The sequence below is a fragment of the Parasteatoda tepidariorum genome, chromosome 8 (assembly GCF_043381705.1).
Source record: "Parasteatoda tepidariorum isolate YZ-2023 chromosome 8, CAS_Ptep_4.0, whole genome shotgun sequence".
NCBI lineage: Eukaryota > Metazoa > Arthropoda > Arachnida > Araneae > Theridiidae > Parasteatoda > Parasteatoda tepidariorum.
The window spans coordinates 1,470,130-1,476,134 of NC_092211.1; positions in this window are offsets into that span (position 1 = coordinate 1,470,130).

The window sequence follows — 6,005 nt, forward strand, 5'->3', positions numbered from 1 at the left end:
CCTTAAATTAAATCAACTTAACCGGAGTGCACAGATTATTGGATAAATGACATCTATACTTTAAAACAGATTCTTATGGCTGGATCAGGGTTTTCCAACTTACATGAGACCGGGGACCACAATTAAAAACATCAGTCAAATGGCGGACCGCAACTTTGTCAAAATTTTATATGGGACACTTTTTATGTTTGAAGGAACTTTAAATTTTACTGTCAGATTTTTATCAAGCTGTTCAAATCAAAAGTATTGAATAACAAATAATAAATATTTTCTTGGATGTAAAACCCGAGAAATAAATTTTTTTTTGCACCGTTGATATGTTAAATTTCACAGAAACGGAGAAATTAGTTATTATTTTTTTTTAACGAAAGAAAAGTATTTTAAACTCATATACATTTTTCCGAAAATTTTCTGCAAAAAAATGAAAACTAATATATTTTAGTTCGCTGGCCACAAAAAAGGGCTTCGTTGACCGGATACGGTCCGCTGGCAGCCAGTTGGTAATCACTGGGGTAGATCATTAATGACCCCCTGTAGAGGGAAACTTAGTCTCTGATTGGTTGATGACGAAGAAAATTACTTCCTTATTCTACATATTACGCCACTTATACACACAAGGACAATTACGTCAAAAAGAGATGCGTGGAAAGTTTTTGTAAAGAAGACCTTGGCCCTCACAGGGTTGTCGAGTCAGGGGCAAAGATGATGGATGTATTTTTTTTTTACCTATCACTTCAGATTCGTTTTTCTAATTTCGTGTTTTGGGATGTTGCTCTTTATGGATTTAAACAGAAATATTAATTTAGCGCCTGGTGAAAAATATGTTAAATATTTTAGACATTCTACTTATTGTACCCGGTATGAGCAGCCTGATTCAGAGGGGACCTTCGAATGCACAACTTGCTACTCTGAAAACAAAAGAGTTTTTGAATTTCATTCAAATCCAGAATTTTCTTCTTCTTATAAAGCGTGTGGCGATAAAAGATACTTACCCCATTATAGACAGAAGCATAATTAAAAATAACGATAGCTGTAAATCTGTTAGTAAAATTAAAAATGTTGTTAACCTGCAGTTTTTGTAAGATAAAATATGTTGGACAAACTAGTAACTCTCTTAATATTAGAATTAATGAACATCGTTCCGATATAAGCAGTAATAAAATTATCATTAACCTAGAATTGAATCCTTTTAAAGTACATAATTTTAACAGTGCTAAAATTAATATTTTAGATTTAGTAGAAGATATTGATTTAAGACTACAAAAAGAAAATTATTACATGTTTTTATACAAAACAATTTTGCCATATGAGCAACTAATATATAGTATGTTAGTTGCTCATATGGCAAACTCCTCAACTAACTCCTCAGTGTTTCACATTAAAGATGAGCGTACGAATAGAGGTAAACAGGGATCAGGACATAATAAAAACTCTCTTGATAGTGACAAATGAAACGTAAATTTTATTTCTGATAAGGAAAATATTTTACTAAACATTATAACATGTATTTAAGCTTCAAAATTTTATTAACTTTCCTTTTATTAATTTACACTTCAAAATTCTTTGTTTCGTTCTTGTAAAAGCTAAAATGAGTAAAATTTCACCAAATAAAAAGAAACATTTATATAATTTATATTTTGCTATTAACTTTCAAAATCCTATTTTCAAAGTTTAAATTTCATAATATTCTTAAAAATTTTAAAAATTTGTTTCAGTTAAAAGATTTTAACATAATTAAAAGCTATTAATATAATATAACTCTTGGTTGAACTGTTTTTAATTATAATGATACTGGCCAAAATTTAGGGAAAATAAATATATTTGATTATAAATATCACAGTGAAGAAAAAAAATATTTTGAATTTGTTAATAAGCTTCATAAACATATTATTACTGGTAATTTAAATAATTGTAGAAAACTTAGAACTAAGTAATTTGATGTTAAAAGACACACAATTTAGACCCATTTACCAAATATCATTTAATAAAATTCTAGAATACTTTCTTAATCGATATCTGTAATTTTTCTCATAAGATATCAAAAAGATTATATTTACATTTAGGTATGTTAACCGAATGGAAATGGGCTGTTTATTATTAGTTTAAAAACTTTATTTTTAATAATAAGGAAAATTTAAATAACAGCGACAATTCTACAAAATTTTCCAAAATTGATCGATAAAAAAATAAATAAGGTTTTAAAAATAGTAATAATTTTAAACAAGGAGTTAAAAAAATAGTAAAAATTTTAAACTAAGCAATTTAATTAATAATATTATCATAATTTTCTTTCGCTTTATATAAGAGGTAACAAATTAAAATTAATAATATACAATTTCCATACTTAATTATCAGTTCGAAACTTCATAAAATTCCTATTAAATTTAGAACAATCACTTGTACTTACCTAACTAAACAAAGCACCATTTTCTCTAACTATTTAAATAAAATTATTAACAATATTAATAAAGAAGTTCTTTTTGGATTATTACTAATAATCAACCAATTTTAGAATTTATTAAACAAAATAAAATTAATTCTATTACAGCTTCCGGATAGCTTTCCCCTTTTTGAACTAAAATATGTTCTTCTAAGTTATGAGTAGAAAAATAACCTTAATTGCGATTTTGATTATTGGGAAATTATAATTAATATTTCTCTTTTGAATATTTATTTTTACGATAGAAAACATATTTTTGTTCAAATTGATGGAATACCACGAAGAACTTATTTTTCATCTCTCTTAGCTAACTTAATTTCCCACTATTATGAAAAAAATTACATACTCTTAATATTAAATTTGTTTTTGGATTTATTGATGATTTAACAATATTTAATTTTCAAAATTATACAATTTTGTTAAATAATATTTAAGCTTATTAATAATCTTGCTTCATAATCATACTGATAATATTAATTTTAATTTTTGATTTATTAGCTGATTTATTAAACTGATTTATAAACCTATATTAGGTAGGTATTTTAGTTACGTCACACTAGAGTTGCACAATGGGCTATTGGCGACGGTCTGGGAAATATCCCCGAGAATGATCCGAAGACATGCCATCGCAATTTTGATCCTCTGCAGAGGGGATGGCTCCTCCGGTTTGGTAGCTGGGCGACCTGCGAGCGAAAGTCGAGCACTTTACGGTGGAACAGTTTAGCGAAGACCGATACCGAGCACCCTCGGTCCCTACATAGGCTGATCAATGTGATCACCCACCCGCTTACAGACCGCAGCCAGTGATGCTTGACTTCGGTGTTCTACTGAAAATTGTGTTTCTACGATATGACCCCTGAGGGACTAAAATTTTTGAATATAGGTATTAAAAAAGACGAAAATATCTGCATTGTTGATTTATACGATAACAGAAATTATTTTAATTTTAAAATAAATAAACTAATTAGTTGGAATTCTAATGTTTCTAATAACATCTATTTAAATACTATTTTTAATCAAATGAATCGAATTAAAAGAATATGTAGTAATGTTTATTTATCCAAAAGACAAACTCTTTCAAAATTTGTTTAAAAAAACAATTGATAACCAATTAATGTAATTAGGTTCTGTGCAAAATCATTGAGTTAATTATATGTTATTATTATTAATAAATTTATTAAAAATTTCTTTGTTAACTAAATTTATATTTTACCATGTTCACATCCAATTCATGACTAAAAATCTTCAAAAAATTTAAAAGGAATTTTTGTTTTAATAAATGTTAATAATTTATCTGAAATCATTAAAACTGTATAATTAAAAATCTACCTTACAAATTATAAACTTTGAATTATCTCGTCTAATATTATTGCCTTGCGCTCATCATGTTCGGGCCTATCTGAGGTAACTAACAAATCAAACGCGCTTCAGTACTTCAGTTAGAACGCGCTATAAAAAGTTACCTCTATCCTCTATTTACGCTTCTATTGTCATATTTTATATTCTGGCAAACTTGCTATGAAAATATTTTAAATCATTTTTGAAAATATCGGTATGTGTAAGTTAATTTAAATTCGCTACTAGCTTTATATATTGCATTTTGTATTTTATTCTGTATTTTTATTTTTATTTATTATTTTCTTTTTTTTATTATTTTTTTTTCTTTTTTTGCTTTTTAATTTCTATATTTTTGTTTGAAATGTTTTATTTTGTATTTTTTACTTAATATGTTCTCTTTTGGTTTCAATTTTTTCGGGTACATCTCACTCTATTGCATTGATGTATTTTGCTTTGATTATATTAATACAATATTAGAAAGCACTCTTTTTTTGCGGATAAAATCGTGTGAGCTGATGAAGAGATTATATATTTTAATTATTTTGTTTTCAGACTTTTTATTTTTTTTTAAATAAAATTCTTAAATAATTTTTAAAATATTTTATTTTTATAATTTTTCTTCTTATTCTTTAATACATTTTGATTATATTTTTTTCATGTTTTCTCTATATTTTTAACTTTTTTATGAATTTAACAAACTTGCAGCTTATGCGCAGAAAATAAAATAAAACTTATCATTGTCACGGTATATATATATATATATATATGTATAATAAATAAATAAATACATGAAAACACTAAGAGAGTTTAGAAAAACAATAAGTTTCATTTATTGCGCTTAAGCTGCAAGTAAACAGCACTCATTAGATAAGTTCAAAATGAAGAATAAAACAAAGAAAAATTATAGACATATTAAAAAAGGGGGGGTGGGAAATAATAAGTAAAAAAATAACAAACAACTTTTCCGGCTTTTTTTCCGGTTTTTTAATTAACATTTCATTTTTTTTTTTTAATAAAATGTTATTTGTTATTTTTTTTACTTACTATTTCCCACCCCCCTTTTTTTTAATATGTCTATAATTTTTCTTTGTTTTATTCTTCATTTTGAACTTATCTAATGAGTGCTGTTTACTTGCAGCTTAAGCGCAATAAATGAAACTTATTGTTTTTCTTAACTTTCTTAGTGTTTTCTTGTATTTATTTATTTATAATAACATTTTTTATAACCCCTGTTNCCAATGCTCATAATCATAATCAATTCTCAAACAAACACTTTCTGCAGTGGACACTGTAAGGAGATTTATTGAGAGGCAGCTGAATATGTCAGAGGAGAAATTTAAAGCCCTAGTCCACTTAAAAAGTGCTATAGACAAACTTTCTTACACATTTCTAAAGCAAACAACTATTGAATCTTTTTAAGTGTAAAAAGTATTTTTAGAATAAATATGGAATAGTAAATAAGATATGTAAAGAACATTTTTCTTTATTTTACCATCGATAACATGCGATTTTCGATAATACGAATTTTTTCTCCTCTTCCTTCAAGTTCGAGATATCGAGGTTTGACTGTGTATATATATACATTTTTTCTACAACAATGGATAAATAGTAATTAAAACAAAATAAAAATAAAAAACTCTTGGCAAACTGGAATTTCCAAAAACAAAAAGGGAGGTATTTTAATTTTTAAACGAATTATGAACAAATACAGTCCTTTCAGCACGTCAAATTTTAATTTTATAGTTGCATTACAGCGACGGCCTTCAGAGCGGTCTGCATGTTATTTTTTTCTACAAATTCAATAGTTTATAATTCTCGAACTATCTGTCGACTGTTAATTTTTTTTTATTCTATCTTATTTCCTGTACATTTTTCTGCTCACTTTCATTATTTCAAGTTTCTAAATCAAATAATGTTTTGGTGCAACAAAATAAAATGTAACCTTGTAGCTATCTGAAAATTCGAATTAATCCAACTGTTATAATAGTGCCATTACGAAGAAATTCTTACAAATAAAGTTTTAAATAATTTACACAATCATTACGACACATTTGTAAGAATCGTGGGAACCTTGCAAAGGAATTAAAAAGAATTATTATTTTTTTTAAGTATATCTTTCAAACGATAACTAAGCTGCTTTTGAATGAAGTGTGGTTCAGTTTTATGCGCATTTATTTGCCATAAACAAAACAAATATCCGGAACAGGCTATAAAAATGAAAATCACT